A 17,577-nucleotide genomic window follows, 5' to 3' on the forward strand; every position below is an offset into this window, starting at 1 on the left:
AGAATGGAGAGTGCAGGAGGCAGCCAATCGATGATTCTCTGCCATCACTGATGTTTCTATTTCTCTCTCCCTCTCCCTTCTCTGAAATCAATACATTTCAAAAATATACATTTCAAAGCTCTTTTTTTCTGGCCCCAGAAAAGCATTTCTTAGAAGAAATCCTAGAAGTACCTAATTTGGAAGAGGAGAATTTACATATTTAGGGAAGAAAGTTTGGTCATTCAAATAATATTTGTTTTCTCCTGAAGTCCTCTACAGAAAGAAAAAGAAAAAAAAACCAGTTGTGCTAATTTCCTTTAAGGAATTAAACTCATTCAGAGCCCCTTGGTTTCCAGTCGTGTTCTTGAGTTTTCATGTTTTCTCTGGAACCTATTGGTTAGGAAATATATATGTAAATATACATATGTCCCTCCATCTGCCTAGAAGATCGGTAGCTGCTGCCAACATGCTTATTCTTCCTGACAGTTGGGAACACTCTGCTTTGCCTCCTGCTCAGCTGTGTGAAAGGGAGGACTCGAGGGCCCTAAGTGATGATAAATTAGCTCCAAGAGGCCTCCTTCCCATCAAAGAGCCATGCTCTGGGAAACTGTTCCTAAGCCGAAGAGTTCATCAGGAGGAACTCCCTTTGTGAGAGTTTCGCTGCGTGAATCTCATTGCTCTTTCAGAAACTTCAGGCGAACAGTTGGACCATGCCAGAGGCTACTTTGCTTAAGCCCTTTAACCTTGAACACCTAAGGCATGCCTGTTCAATTTTTCAACAGATGTTTGTTGCACACAAACTAATTTTGCTCATAGTTGTATTTTGCTCATACAACTATGAGCAAAATTAGGGGTGGTCCCTGCTCTCTGGGAACTTACAGCCCATGGAAATATATAGCCTATTCAAATAGTCACAGTCAGGTGCATAGTTAAAAATAGAGAAGTGTGCTAGAAAATGATTGTATGAGAGCCTAGACAAAGGAACCTAATCTAATCAGAGGTCAGAGAATTTCATGAAGAAGTGACATTTGAAGCAACAGGCATTGCTTGGGGGCTCTTATGTTCCTATCCCTGAGCCAGGGACTATGGGTTTAAGTCTATAAGACCTGCTTAGAAGGAATTTATAGAGCAGTTAAAAAAGTAAGGTGTTCCTACAGTAAATTATCTGAAAGATACAGTGTGTCATCAAGTGCTAAATAGATCAGCACTAGAGGATAAACACAAACAAAGATGGAAAGTGAGTGGTAGCAGATAGTGGACACCACTTTGTAGATGAGGTGAGGTTTCAGCTAGACACAGGGGGATGACTACATCATGAATGGGCAGCAAAAGGTGTTAATCTGATCATGGAACTCAAATCTTCAATGGTGTCCTGTTACATAAGCAGGAAAAAACACCCACTTTCTTGGCTCTTCACGAAATACTCCCAAGTGTATCCTTTGAAGAACCCCTCCACATTTTTGAAAATACATTCACATACTTCATATTCTATCTTTTACTCTTTCCTTACCAGTTTGTGAGCAACTTGAGAGATGACATTATATATTAGTCGCCTATCTTTGTAGTCCCTTATTCTTTAGGGTAACACTTTCATATCAAAGAGACCATGGATGTTTGTTTAGTTTAGTGGAATGGGAGGGCTGAAATTGTTGTGTGATGGCATATGACCATGACCACTGGTCTGTGGTGGGTGTAGGGATGAAGGTTGGCTGCCTCTTCTCCTCCAGCACTTTTTTCCTTGTTGACATCACCCACTTGCAAAGTTTTAAATATGATCTTCACACTGGTGACTCCCAAATGGGTATTCACAGCTCTTAAATGCTCTCTTTCCAACTTGTGGAGCCAACACCTCCCTGCATGGCATCTCCACTTGGCCAGGCATCTCTAAAAGGCATCTCATAATTAATATGTCCAAAACAAGTTTTGATTCCCTGCCCTGATATCAAAAGGATACATCAGTGTCTACCCCATCATCCCTTCTTAATAACTGGCACCACCATTTCTCATTTGCTCTAAGCCAAAAACCTGCATCATCCTTGATTTATTTGCCTCACTTTCCATATGCAAAAGGTCAGCCAGTCCTGGTGTCTCATTTCAAAAACAACTCATCTCTACTCTCTACTTCCAGTGGCACTTCCTAGTCCAAGACAACATCATCTTTTACCTGTTCTATTTAATGGCCCCCCTGAGCTTCTTGCTTCTCCTCTTGCCCCTAGGTCATCCATTCTCCACACTGTAACCGGAATGAACTTTCAAAAGCATAAATCACATTATGTCACCCTCTACTTATATTCTACAGGACTTCCTGTCACTAGAAGACAATTCTAGAGAAAATCTATACTCATGGCCTGCAAGACCCGGCATGAGCCGGCTCCTTCCTGTGTGTCTGAGCTCGTCACCCACCTCTCTTCACCTCATTCATGCCATCCAGCCACCCTGGACTTGCTTTTCCTCAAACACACCTCAAAACCTTTGGCTTTGTTCTTCCTTTTGCCTAGAATAACCTTCCTCCAAATGTTCCCTTCACTGGCTTCTTGGCATCCAGGTTTCGCTCACTTGCCATCATTTTAGCGAGGCCTCCCTAACCACACACCAGCAGGTGCTCCCAGGGTTGGGGCTAGAGTCAGGGTTAAATAATAACTCTCTAATAATAACTCTTTATTTTTATCATAGTGTTTGTCACTATTTGTCTTCGTCCATTTGGGCTGCTATAACAGAATACCATAGATTGAGTAGATTAAACAATATAAATTTGTTTCTCATGGTTCTGGAGGCTGGGAAGTCCAAGATCAAGGTGCCAGCAGGTTTGGTGTCTGGTGAGAACCCGCTTCCTTGTTCCCAGTTGGCTGCCTTCTCGCTGTATCCTTACATGGTAGGAAGGGATCAGAAAGCTCTTTAATAAGGGCTCTCATCTTATTCATGAGGGATCCACCCTAATGACCTAAATACCTACCAAAGGCCCACTCCTAGCACCATCACATTGGAGATTATGTTTCCACATGAATTTTGGGGGACACAAACATTTGGCCTGTAGCACTATTTGATATTATTTATTTATTTATTTATTTACTGGTTTGTTATCTATTTCCCCTATCTAGGACATCAGCCACATAAACAGGGACCTTATCTATCTTATTTCCTATTATACTCCCAGCCACAAAAACAAAGTTTGGCACCAAGTTGGCAATCACTAAATATTTGTTGCATCGTTGATATAGATGGATGGGTGAATGCTGATTAAGTGTATGAAGTTAAAGAAACCATTTAGCATATTTGCCTCAATTTACCACTTTCCCTGATGTAGATGGCAGGTAATACACTACTTGTCTCTTTTGGAACACAAAGAAGGCAGTTAAGATATATGGGAAGGCCAAAGGCTTTACCACTTATTGTGAAAAAATATTGGAGTGTATGGGCAAGGAGCCATTTGAAAGTGGCAATGACAGGCTAATGGAAAAAGAAAGTAATTTGTTTTATTACCCGTGAACCTTTGGGGACTGAGTAAGATGGGGGGAAATGAAATGTACCCATTTGTAATATAAAATTTCATAAATCCAGCTTACATTAATTCAAAGTAGAATAACACTTTGTTTATCTGGCACCGATGGATATTTTGCTGTGTGTGTGTGTGTGTGTGTGTGTGTGTGTGTGTGTGTGTGTATTTAATGCTCCCATTGTAAGAAGATTTTTTTTCAATTTGACCATTGTAATGGAAATAGATTTCAAATGAATTTCAGTGCCTCCTCCTCTGGAAGCACACTGAACAGACCCTTTTGCCAATAACTCGAGGATATTGTTATAGGCTTATTATATTTGGGTATAAAATAGTGATAAACTCGGAAATCACAGATGTGTAGAACCATTACATTTTCTGAGCGCTCTTATGTGTATTGCATAGGTTCTTCTCTGTTCTTTCATTTATTTAGTCAACAAGTAGGGCACCTGGCACCTGCAGGCTGGCCACTGAGGACAATACCCATTGTGATAAGAAGAATTCGGTCCCTGCCCTCTTGGAGCCTACGATGTGCTGGGGAAGACTACAGTGATCAAGTAAGTAACGTGTGGCCGGAACCTCAAAGGCCTATCCTAGGGCTTGGGAGAGGCCTTCCCAAAGAAATGGCCTTTAAGCTGATTCCTGCGAAGGCATTGCTCAGGACAAGAATGTTCCAGGCAGATGGAAAAGCATGTGCAGTGGCTGTGAGAGCAGACAGCATGGCTCCTACAATGCTACAGAGCCATTGGGGCCAGATTGCAGGCCCCTCCTCCCGCAGGCCCAGCCTAGGAATCTGAGTCTTCATTCTGCAGACAAATTAAATGCTTTTAACAAAGGGAGCAAGCAGCATTACACTTCAAAATATGTGTTAGAAGAAAATGGAATAACCACTAAATCCGGTGCTTTCATAGATATTGTTGGTCTAGACAAAGGTAAAATAACTGGTACCATAGTAACCCCCCACCCTCAAATTATGGAATTGACAGTGGTGCTCAGGGGCACAGGCGTAGTGCAGACATCCAGAAGTGGATATTCAGGTTTGGGAAGTGCTCGTTTCAGAAAGGAATCTCATTATCGGAGGCCTGTTACAGAATTGTCCATGTAAGAGACCAGTTTAATTCAGCTCAACATTGTCTGAAGCACACTATGTCCCCGAGGCCTAAAGAAGTGTGTTAGGGTGGATGAACATGCACTGGAAACAGATGCCCGAGTTCCAGACCTGCCTCAGTCACTACCTGTACGCAGGCCTTGAGCAAGCCTCTTCCCCCATGGACTTCAGTTTCCTCTTCTTCAGAATAAGATGATACCCAAGGCCCTCTCCTAACTGGAATGCTGAGATGCACAGGCAGGAGGCTCTAAGCCGGGGGTGGGGGGGGGGAGGGGGTGTGTGCAGGGGGCAGGGGAGTGAGGGGGGGGGACAGGTTACTTAACTTCTTTGAACATCAGTTTACCTATTTGTGAAAGCTCTACTCATTAGGTGAATGTGAGGGCTAAAACACCTGGCACAGAGAAAGAAACAAGTCAATATTAAGATCACTCTAATTGAATAGCTTACTAGCTGATGGATCACATATTAATCCACTAAAGCAGGATCAAGAATTTGAAAATGAATGTTCCCTTCAGGAAAAAAAAAAAGAGGCCCCTTATGAATTAAGAACTCTTGCCACATATTCTATTTTTCTGTCTCCTTTTGAGACTTGGTAACATTTTGGGAAGCATCTTGTATCATCCATCTGTCCAACATTTGTGCTTTGGAATATCTTTTCTCTAACAGCTTGGCCAAACTCTGTTTTAAAGGTGTTCAGTTCTGCCCGGCTGGTGTGGCTCAGTGGTTGAGCATGAACCAGGAGGTCATGGTTCGATTCCCAGTCAGGGCACATGCGAGGGTTGTGGACTTGATTCCCAGTCAGGGGTGTGCGGAGGCAGCCAATCAATGATTCTCTCTCATCATTGATGTTTTTATCTCTCTCCCCCTTTCCCTTCCTCTCTGATATCAATAAAAATATATATTTTTAAAAATATATAAAGAAGTTAAATCTGAGTCTTTACAAAGGTAAAGTGGGAGAAAAGAAATTGGAGACACAGAGAACAGACAAATCTTCTGCTATCCCTGGTCTATCTGCTCAGAGCATGTAATTAACCTGAACTTGCATGGATCCGTATAAATTCTGCTAAAAGTCAATGTTTTCTTGTTTTTAATATTTTTAAAAAATTTTTATTGAGTCATTTATTTAAGAGGAATAGCCAATGAAACAGAGAAGTCCTTTTCAGGTGGTAAAGGAAAACCTACAAAGAATCATGATTCAATATTAGAAATTTTCTGTGGCTAGATCTTCAAGAAGTGTTGACATTTTCAACAACAAAAATCAATCCACACTCAGTAGGTGTCAGTCTGAGCACTTGTAGAAAAGGAAAGGCCAATTTAAACAAAGGAGTGTTGGTTTTGATCTTAGCAGACCATAAGAACATGATTTGAAGGAAGGAAGGCTGAGCTGGAGATCCTTTGGGTTCCATTTACTCTTTCATTCATTCCTCAAATGAGCATCAGGCAGGGTTCCAGGTTACCGAGGATGCAGTGTGAGCCAAACAGATAGGGCACCTGCAATTAAATAGTCATGTGACCATGGACAAGCCTCTTGCCATTCTTGGACTTTGCCTTCCACATCCTTGAAGTAAGCTGGCTGAGCCGCATCATCTCTAAGGGTCCTCCTGCCTGTATTATTCTGTGCCTCCTTACTGCGTTCTTGGTGGTGATCACAATGTAGTGCAGCACTAATTGATGGGCATGGCACCTGGAGTACCACAGAACCCTTCCCAGGTGTACTGCCAAGTTCTGACCAATCGGTACTGTATTGACTTCTTTAGGCCGCCCAAACAAATTCCCACGAATGTGGTGGATTAAGACAGCAGGACTTTATTCTCTCACAGTTCTGGAAGCTGTATGTCTGAAATCAAGGTGTCAGCAGGGCCGTGTTCTCTCTGAAGGCTGTATGGAAGGATTCTTCCAGGCTGTTTCCAAATCCTTGCTGCTGCTGGGCTTGTGGCTGCATCACTCCAATCTCTGACTTCATGGTCACATGGCATTCTCTCTGAGGGTCTGTCCACAACTCTGTTTTCTCTTCTTACACAGACAACAGTCATTGGAGTAGGGCCCACCCCCATCCAGTATGACTCATCTGTAACTTTGCTGTTCCACCTGCAAAGACCCCTTGCAAATAAGGTCACATTCTGAGGTTCCAGGTGGACATGAAGCTTGGCGGGCGGTACACAATCCAACCCAGCACAGATGTTATTTCCTTTTGCTTCTACCCAGGATGTGGACTGTTACAGCAATGTCTACACTGAGCTCGAGAGGTCAAGCATCCTGGTGCAGAGAGGGGTGCTCTGGGAGGAAGAGCAGGGAGTCATTTCATCCCTTCTAGCTGAGCACCCAAAATTCAAGCACTTAAGAGGGTGTCCACATGCAGGAAGCTCGCTGGCCAGGCTTTGCAGAGCTGGGGTCAAGGGCTCTAGCCCTGCAGGCAATTCCAGGACAGTACCTCTGCTCTCCCATCTCACTGGCTGTGTGTCTTTGGGACATTAGTTTATTTCTGAGAGCTCAGGTTCCTTTGTCTATAAATTGGGAATAATAATAGAACCTTGTAATAGGATTGTAGCAAAATGGAGATGTTGTGAGGAAAATTATTCATGTACAACACTAAGCATGAGTGCCAGGAGCATGAAAATGTGCTTATTAAATGTTTGTTGCTATTAAAATATCTACTCATTTTCTCTCTGCTGGACTATCTTTCCCAACAAAGAGAGAAACATGTTATTTCTCTAATATTAAAACAAAACAATAAAAAATAAAACTTTCTTGACCCTATTCTCAACACACTCCCTTTACAGCAAAATTTTGCAGAAGACTTGTCTGTCCTCTGTGTCTCCAATTTCTTTTCTCCCACTGTACGAACAGACTTTGCCCCTCCCCATCTCTGCACTGCATTGCCCTCAGTCATTGTGGTCCCCCAGGACCTCGATGCTGCTGAATCCAGCAGTTAATTCTCAGTCCTCACCTTACTTGGCCAGTCAGCATCTTGTGACAGTTGACCATTTCCTCCTTCCTGAAACATTTTTTCACTTGGGTTCCTGGGACATCACTGACTCTTGGTTCTCTTCCTACTTCCTACATTGGAGTGCCCCTCAGGTTCCCTCCAACATCTCTTTTGTATCTACACTCCCTGCCTAAGTGTGATCTCATTGGGCCTGTGGCTTTAAACACCATCGGTCACTGATGGCTCACCCACTTAGGTGTCCAGCCTACACATTTCCCCTAAACCTCGTCACATCTCCATTTGGATCTCAAATAGGCATCTCAAACGTAACATGTTCAAAATCAAATCCCTGATTCCCCTCCCACCACCTTCCCTGTCACAGCAAATGGGGACCACAGCCTTCCACTCGCTCGGGTAAAAAATCCTAAGCGTCATTCTGACTTTTAACTATCTCTTACACCCTGAATCATATCCATTTTCAAAATCTATCCAGGAAAAAAAATTAAAAAAAAACACCCAAAATCTATCCGTAATCTGACTACTTCTCACCTCCTCCACCACTGCCACTCCGGCCTAACCACCATCATTCCCCACCAGCATTACAACAGCAGCCTTCCCACTGTGCTCCCGGAGAGTTTTAGAAACTCCAGTGCCCAGCCATATCTCAGACTAGTTAAATTAGAATCTCCGGGGTAGGACCAGGACACAAGTGTGGGTTTTATTGTTGTTGTTGTTATTTTGTCAGATTATGTCACTCCTCTGCCTCAAAACTTCTGATGCCTTCTCATCTCAGAATAGAAGTCAAAGTCCCCACAGTGGCCTTGGAGGCCTCCCCTCGGTGGTCTTCAGACTGCAGCAGTGTGAGACACACCTGGAGGGCTGTTAAAACAGACTGCCAGGACCCACTCCCAGAGTTTCTGACTCAGTAGGTCCAGGGCAGGGCCCAATCATGTGCATACCTAGCAAGTTCCTAGGTGACTTGATGCTGCTATCTGGGGAAGACAGCTGTCAATGCCCAGGCCTTATATCACCTGGCCCCACACCTGGCCCCTCAGCCTCTCAGACAGTATCTCCTGCTGCTCTTCCATGACTTGGTCTGTTCCAGCTAGATTGGCTTCCTTGTTGTTCCTAAAACAGGCCAAGTGCCTTCCTGCTTCAAGGCCTTTAATCCTTGCTGTTTCATCTACCTTGCACATCCCTCCCCATTTCTCTCAAGTCCCTCTTAGATGTTACCTCATCAGTGAGGCTTTTCTGACTACCTTATTGAAAAGTGTTACCCTTCTCCCCATTTCTAACCCTCTCTCCTGCTTTTTTTTTCATAATTCTTCTGAACATCAACATATATGTACATGTATACTAGTATGTATATTTTCTGTCCCCCCTCACACATACTAAAGTATTTACACTTATGAGTGAAAGAACTTTGTTTTGTTCACTGATATGTTCACAGTGTCTAGAATCGTGGCTGGCACACAGTAGGTCTCAATAAATATAAAGGGAAAGAATGAAGAAAACCCAGAAACTGAGACAAGAATGCCTGTAGTTCTACTGATGGCCACGTGAGGCCGCTGTTGTGTCGCAGAATGGACAGGAGGCCTTCAGCTGCTCTTCCTCCCACAGCCAACCTTTTTCATATAGAGTCCTGGGTGGGAATCAACAGCTAGGGGTCACACAGGCCCAGCTGGGACGTGGAAACATTATTATTGCTTCCTAAAGCCTTGTGCCCAATGCCAAGCCAAGCTGCTCCTGGTTATTAGCTGCAGTCCATATCCGATACGCTTTTGGAAAGGGAACACATAAGGAGGAAAGCATTTCAGCAAGTCCACCTCAGCGTTAGTGGACACCAACTCCTGGGGAAAGGCCGAGGGGAAGCAGGGAACCTGGCCTGATCCAGGTAGACACAGACCAGAGTTGTAATTAGATTGGGTGGGGTTGTCACTCTGAGTTCAAGTCCAGAAACCAAATTTCTAAGAATTCCAGAAGGTATAGGTGAGGAGCATAGTTTGAATACGTCCCTTCCTGAATCTAGGATGTTCCAGTGCCCACTCTCTACTCTCTTCTCATTATTATAGCCATTTGTCTATCCACATGTGCATACATACATGTATTCATGGGCTCCCAAGAGAACCCATTTTCATTCTCTATGACACAGTAGATAAAAGCTCTGGGCTTTGGAATTAAAAAACTCAAAAGAGTTGTTTTTACCTCCAGTTGTGTGACTCATCTTTCCTGAAGAAAATGGTCAGCAAATCAGTGTTCCCTACCGCACAGATTAGTTGTGCTGATCAAAACATGAAATCTTAAGAAAGCTTCTTGTGATCCATTCAAATGTCGGGTTGGTTTTCTGGTGATGGGAATGACTTCTTAGCTTCCACAAATGGCAGTTAAAATTAGTAGGGATTTATCAGAAGACCCCACCCAGCTGTGGAATTCAGGGGTTTGCATGCAATTTAAGAATAATATCTATAATAATAGAAGCTAATATGCTAATTAGACCTGACGTCCTTCCGGACGACTTTCTGGACAAAGTTGGGGTTGCAAGGGAAGCCCGGGTCCCGGGTGCCGGAGGAAAGCCTGGGTTCTGGGTGTCAGAGGGAAGCCGGTGCCAGCAGCTGGGGGAAGGAAGGCCTACTCTTGCACGAATTTCGTGCATCGGGCCTCTAGTTAATTATAATAAAGTATGAAGCCCTTGCTATGAGCCTGTAAACCCATTCGATACTTAATTTAATTTAATCCTCAAAACAAATCTATTTCAAAAAGGGGACTGTTCTAGTCCTCCATTATATAGATAAGGAAATTAACCTTTTGCACTTGGATGTCAAGTGTGACTCGACATGGTTAGCATTAGAATAAAGGAATCGAGAAAAAAGCAAGCGAGTGCAAAGGGTTAAGGTTCTGAGAGGTTCAGTAACTTGCCCCAAGTAACAGGCTAATAAATGAGATTTGGACCCAGGCAATTTCCTCCTGCACCAGAGCCTGTCGAGTGAGCTAGAGGGACAGTGAAATCTGGCTCCTTCCTAAAATGGTAGCAAGGTGTGGTAGATGAACCAGACTTGGGCCTTGGGGTCAGACAGACCTGGTGTGCATCCCAGCTTTGCTACTTCTGGGCTGTATCAACTTGAGCAAGTGATTTATCTTCTCTAAGTCATTGTTTCTTCCTCTGTAAAATGAAGATACTATTTTCCTAGAAGGGTTGGTGTGAGGATTACAGGAGGTAACACTAAAGCACCCAGCCAGTTCTTGTCAGAGTAAATGTCCATTAAATGTTAGTTCACCTCTGACTCCTCATTAAAGATGGAAAAAACCAAAGCACTGAGAAGCTAAATGTCTTAGCTGCCAGTTACCCAGCCTGTTCCTTTATAAGTTTAGATCTTGTGCTCAGTCCTCAGGCCATCTCCAGACCAGATTTTATCCTGACTGCAGTTGGCAGTCAAGGATCTTGACTTTTCTCCTTTCTCTCTTAGTCAATTGCTAATCCCCTCAAGGTGAGACCTGAGAAGTAGGACTACCAGAAGCTCTTGCCCTGCCACCCTCCCCTCTTGCTGGTCCTCCTTTCCTGCCCTTCTCTAGAGATCAAAAAGAAGAAATGGGGGGGGGGGGGCGGGAATTAACCAAAGAACTTATATGCATATATGAATAACCCATGGATACGGACATTAGTGTATAGTAGGCTGGGGGGGGGGGGTCAATGTGGGGGCAAAGGGGACACCTGTAATACTTTCACCATTAAAGATACATTTTAAAAATAAATTTTAAAAAAGAAGAAATGGGACAGGGAGAAATTAAAATTACCCTTGGTCAGGAAGAGAATTCAGGAGTGGAGAAGAGTAATGTTGCCCTCCAGTCCAGAGCCTCCCAGCTCTACGTCACCCGCTTCGGCACAACAAGAGTCACTTAAGTGTGACACAGTCTAGTTTCGCACTTGGTCTTAGAGCTGAAAAAGACCTCAAAGATTATTTCATTTTCAGCCAAGCCTCATGCTTGGTAGATGAGGAGTCACGGGGTGGGTAACTTGCCTAGCCTCACATTAGCAGAGCCACCCAGCCCCCAGGGTCCTGGATGCCCAGCCTTTTTGCCTTGTGTGGCTTTGACTCCCATGTCCTCAGAGCCTCTGCAGGTTGTTGTCCGGGAGATTGGCACAGTCAGGGCTGCCATAGTGGCGGGCTTCCCCCTCCGGGTGCCACCCTCTCCCCCTGCATTCTTCTTGCTCTGCTGAGGTACCACGTAGGCCCCAAATCTTAATTTGCTGCCTCCTGTCTGCCAGGGCCCTATGCTTAGGTAATGTCCTTGGGTCAAACCCATGTCCTGAAGCTTTTCCTCTGCCCATTTCTCTATCACAACTTAACCTTTCCTATGTCCCAGCCAACTGCCAAATTCAAAAGTAACTCTGAGATGTAACAAGCTCCAACATGCTTATGATGGATAATGAACTCAAATGGCTCTACGGTTGCTTATTCTTAAAAACGGTCTCCTAGGGCAGTGGTCGGCAAACTGCGGCTCGCAAGCCACATGCGGCTCTTTGGCCCCTTGAGGGTGGCTCTTCCACAAAATACCACGGCCTGGGCGAGTCTATTTTGAAGAAGTGGCGTTAGAAGAAGTTTAAGTTTAAAAAATTTGGCTCTCAAGAGAAATTTCAATTGTTGTACTGTTGATATTTGGCTCTGTTGACTAATGAGTTTGCCGACCACTGTCCTAGGGGAATGAAACCTTTACCCAAAGAGATGAGGCCCTTATGGTAGGATTCTGGGAATTCTGATGCAGAAAATTCTCCCCAGCATACATCCAAGTGTCCCGTGGAGGCAGCCACCCGCATTGCCCCCACATGATACTAGCCTAGAGTCAGAGCTGTACGTGTGGTTTCGAGAATAGCCTGATAATGGCCTGGTCTCTTTTCTGGATCTAAGATATTCCTTAGTGTTATCATACCAGATCTGAAGTCATTATCTCCATTTCCTTGGAGACTCTCTTAATCCATCTCTCAGAGCGTGAAGGAAGTGGGGGGCTTGGTGGGGGATGGTGTCAACTCTTTGCTTCTTGTAGCAACTCCAGAGGCAATTAAGTTCACCCCTTCCTGAAAATCTCAAGCACCAAATCCCAAATGCCTCATTTCCACAGGACTTGACCTCTTTCCTAAGATGCTCCTAAATCAGTGTTGGTTATTATCGTCATGGTGGTGGTGGTGCTGCCGGCTGTAGCAGATTTCCTCTTGTCGTCATGGTTCACAGGGGTCCTGATGGATGGGGAAGGCCCAGTGGTCAAGAGCGGGGGCGACCCTGTTTCTGCCTGCTGTCTTGGCATCATTACTAATAATGCCTTCCCTCTCCACAGTATCCTGGGTGGGAAGAGGAACTCTGTAGTCATCCTATTACGAGCATGGGCTTTGGAGTGAGTTTGGCCTGGGTTCAAACCCCAGCCTTACAGTGCAGTAGCTGAGTGATCCCGGACAAGGTACTTAAGGTCTGTAAACGTCGGTTTTCAAATCTGCAGAAAGAGGATATCATTATCCCGCAGGGTCGTTTGGAAGGACTGGCCTCACCCAGAGAGTGCAAGATGAGTTAGCTCTGATTCCGAACACAGAACATCCATGTACTTGCTCCTCATTTGTGGACTCACCTTAGGGGGGACGTAGAATTCTTTGAGGAATAGTATGCACTAGAAAGACCTGGACTTGTACCCAGGCAGATTATCACTCAAATCCAAGCCTCACAACTTACTAGCCCTGTGACCTGGGGCAATTTCAATGCTCTTTCTGAGCCTCTCTTTGCTCATCTGCACAATGGGTATAAAAATCTCAGGGGGGGTTTTGTGTTTTGTTTTTTAGAAAATGAGACAAAGGTATTGGAAAGCACTGCACCCTCTGTATGAAATCAATACATGCTGCTTCCTCTTAGTTCACTTGGGGAAAGTGAGGTGCAGAGAGGATTTGCCCAGGTACACAACTCAGGGTCACCAGTGAAACACAGAGTAGGTCTGCCCTCCCCCGCCCCTGCACTTTCTACTCTCTCTCACGACTGACTACATCTCCCTCCTGCTTGAGTCACAACGCCATTAGCATCATTTCCAACTGGAAATTGCTCCCTCTCAAACTCTCCCTTCTTTACCATGGAGATTAGAAACAGGAAAAGGAAGCATCATGATGACACGCAGCTGGCCCCAGGGTATCTGGACCAGAACCAAATTTGGTGTTTGTGGATTTGATGTCAATTTGCTGGCTGTGTGACATTGGGCAATTACTCCTCGCTGCTGAGCTGCAATTTTCTCATGTGTAAAAAGAAAATGATACTCCTTGCAGGATGGGTGGCAAACCCAAGTCATTCCATCTCCCTGGCCCAGGCTTTTAACCTTGATTCTACCTCAAGTTCAGGACCTATTCAGTCCCATGGCCATGCGGGGGACAGTTAAAACGATGGCAGGTAGTAAGAATAGAATCTACACCTCAGGCGTGTGAGGCTGACTTCAAGAGTTTGGGGTTTGGACTAACATAGATGTGCTATCTCATGTGAGTACATATTTTATTCAAAATAGTCTATAAAGCATTTGGTTTTATAGATTAAAGTTCTTTTTCATACCTGTAAGCCTTTAACCCAGGCTACAGCTTGCAGGCGAATCCAGCCTGCCACCAATTTCTGTAAATAGAGTTTTATTGGCTTTGTTTATGCCTATGTGTTTATGTACTGCCCGTGGCCACTTTCTCACTACTATGGCAGAGCTGAACATTTGCAACAGAGATCATAAAACCCACAAAGATTAAAATATTTGCTAGCTGGTCCTTTATACATAAGGTTTGCAATCCTGCCGTAGAGTATAAGATCATTTAAGTTTTAATAATAATAATTACAGTAATGCCTGATGCTATTACAGTAATACCCGTGTGCTTGCTCCATGCCACATACTGTTCTAAGGGCTTTATATGTGCTATCTAATTTAATACTTACAACAATTCCATGGTACACACACTATTATTCCCACTTTATAAGGGAGAAAACTGAGGCAGAAAGAGGTTAAGTCACTTGCCCAAAGTCTTGTAGCTGGTAAGTGGCACAGTTGGGATTCTAATCTAGGCAGTGTAAAGTATTAGATTTCCTTAGAAACTTTTACATCCATTTTTTCTTTCCTGTCTAACTGAGCCACTCATGATATGGAAGACAATTTTAGGTGGTCCACAGATGCGTTAGAAACATCCTCTCTTAGCATATGAATGCTACTCCATTTTAAGTTATCTTTAACATTATGAATCTCCCTTTTAACATACAGCAGTACCTTGCTAAAATGTAACTGTATTGCTTTGTTTCATAGTATTTATTTTTATAGTTGCCTTCTATTTGTAGCCAATGATCCTTGCTTTCCTTTTATAGCAGCTTCCTTTCAAAACAAATTGATTTAGAAATACAATAGAGTCAATTCAAGTGTTAAAGAAACCATATTAATAAAGGTACAGATGGTGTGTAAATATGACAAAAATCATGGCAATGATGCAGAAATGAGTGACAGAGCCCAGAGCACTGGCCCAGGACGCAGGCGACCGGGCCCTAATCTCAGTTTGGTAAGTGGCTGTGGACACATCAGGCGTCCCCTGAGCCTCAGGTTCCTTATCTAGTGAGGGAGGGAGTTGAATTAAATTATCTCTCGCATTCTATGGCATCCTAGTTTATTCTTCTTGGGCTTGGATTCACCGTGCTTTAACTTGAGCCAAGATTAAATTAGACTTGTTAGAGATCCATCCTTTCAGATCCTGTAAAACACAGAGGACTCGGCATCCCTGTCTCTCCCCCTCTTAGGGTGAGCCTATTAATCCCCGTCTAGATTACTGCAGAAAAGGTGGGGAGACAGGTGCAGGATTCAATTTGTGCTTCTGGCCTAGAAATTAAACAGGTCCAGGTTGGTCCAAGGCATTAATCAGGAGAAAGAGAGGGTCTCTGACATTTCCTCATTCATAGTTGTCCCACCCGGCCCCAGCAGGAGTGGCCTGATGGGGTTTCTCTCCCTCCGGAGGCTGTGTCTGTTCACCCAGAGACACTGCGTCATAAACTCATGATGGCTGGGAGGAAAAGAGAAGGATTCTTATTAGAAAACACAAGATGCAGCACTTCAGTGGGGCTCCAAGCCTATATGAAAAATAACCTGGCCATTACTGGCAAGAGTGGGAAGACCCATTCTTATCTTTAAGGAGACAGCGGGTGGAAGAGTGACCGGGAAGCAACCTGTTTACAGCCTATTGATATACTTAGTTCTTAACCCCCCACCCCCACATCAGTTCTGAGAGGGTTCTCAGCAGCATTATTAATTTTTTATACTGTATTATACAGATGAAGAAATTAAGACTCAGAAAGGCTGTAGTTCCCTCTCATTTCAATACAGTCCTAGAAGGGGCAGGTATTATCATTCCCTATTATATATGTAGGGAACTTGAGATTTAGGGAGGTCAGTTTATTCAGCTAGTGACCTGACTCTCTCTAAGTCTTATCTCTGTGCTTCCTCTCATGCAGGCCTTAGCAGGAGAAATGGGGAGGAAAGAGAAGGGAGGGAGGGAGGGGGGAAGAGAGAGAGAGAGAGAGAGAGAAGCTTGATTCCAATGGAGATGATAAGAGAAAACAAGGAGAATTTCCCCCGTCTGTCATCTCTTCATAAGGGCATCACCACTCAACAACATTGTCATTTTTCATTTCTCACTGTGTGTCAAGAATTCCTATGTGGTCAATATGATGCACATTTTTCCCCCCAGCCACCCATGCAGATTTGAAACCATCTGTCAGTCCTTCCCAATGACAGCTGATCGAGGTATCTGTGGCCAAAAGCCACCAGGGTCCCTCCCAGCACTGCCTGCAAGGAACAGGTTAAGAGCCACGTTGTCTGTCTTGATTAAATCCCCACCCCCCCACCCCCACCGGCTCATACTTAGGCTCTGTACACAGTTTTCTGAAACCCCTGTCCCCAAGGAGTCTCCATCTGTAGTGGCACCATCCACGCCGCACCCAGAGCCCCTCAGGTCCCCTCTCCATTTCTGGGGTCCCTCGGACAGCTTTGGTGCTCTGCTCCCAATGGCTCACTCCTGTGGCTTCCTCCACAGGCGGCCCTTGGCTGCCAGGTCTGCTCTGCCCTCACGGTCAGTGAGCCGGAAGTGCCGGGGAGCCAGTGATTGGCCAGGGTAGGTGTATGAACACCCAGCTCCCTTGCTTCAAGTCAAGGCCAACTCTAAGTTGTCCCTTTAGCTCCAGAGCTGTCCCTGGGATGAGGCTGGGATTGCGCCTGAGATCACACCTTGGCTGGCCTCTTCTCTGTCATGTTTCTACTTGGAGCACTCCCTTAATAAATCACATGCAGGTCCAGTATCATCTCAGGGTGAGATGATACTGCCCAGATACCGTCTCTCATCCGTCATCTACCTTCTTTTCCTCCATGTCCACAGACTATTCCCTTCACCTAGCATCCCCTCCCCATCATTTCCTGAATCAGTCTCCCTTATGGGAGGTTGTCTTATGGATGTAAACATGGTAAAGGGGAACATCACTGATCAAAGTTAACCACTTTATGGGTCAGCAGATTTCTAGGCAACAATCTGGTATTGTCCATGTCCATCTTATGTGTAAAGCCTTTTGGGTTTCACTACTCATAATGGTGATCTATCCCATCCCTTTAACAGAAAAAAGTGAATAATTTAGAGTTGAGTTTCTTCTGGTCCATCTACTTACTAATCTTTGATAAGTGACCTAACCTTTTATTTTTATTTTTATAAAAGCAAAAGGCTTTTTCCAACCTTTTCTTCTATGCAGATATTCTTAAATAATCCTATCTAATAAAAGAGTAATATGCAAATTGACCATCACTCCAACACACAAGATGGCTGCCCCCATGTGGACACAAGATGGCTGTCACAAGATGGCCAGCAGGGGAGGGCAGTTGGGAGGGACCAGGCTTGCAAGGGAGGGCAGTTGGGGGCAATCAAGCCTGCAGGGGAGGGCAGTTAGGGGTGACCAGGCCCGCAGAGAAGGGAAGTTGGGGGTGAACAGGCCTGCAGGGAAGGGCAGTTGGGGGGGACCAGGCCTGCAGGGGAGAGCAGTTGGGGAGGAGACC

At 44.6% G+C, this 17,577-nt stretch overlaps 1 long non-coding RNA gene across 1 annotated transcript in view; it reads left to right on the top strand.

The window, feature by feature from the left end:
* Nucleotides 1–3,900: 3,900 nt before the first annotated feature.
* LOC307099335 overlaps nt 3,901–17,577 on the top strand; it is a 75,302-nt gene continuing 61,625 nt past the window's right edge. The window contains exon 1 of the long non-coding RNA XR_013813518.1: nt 3,901–4,029. This is a non-coding gene — a long non-coding RNA (uncharacterized lncRNA). The remainder of the gene's footprint in view (nt 4,030–17,577) is intronic.

Source organism: Cnephaeus nilssonii (assembly GCF_951640355.1).
Source record: "Cnephaeus nilssonii genome assembly, chromosome: 5".
In the NCBI taxonomy this organism is placed as follows: Eukaryota; Metazoa; Chordata; class Mammalia; order Chiroptera; family Vespertilionidae; genus Cnephaeus; species Cnephaeus nilssonii.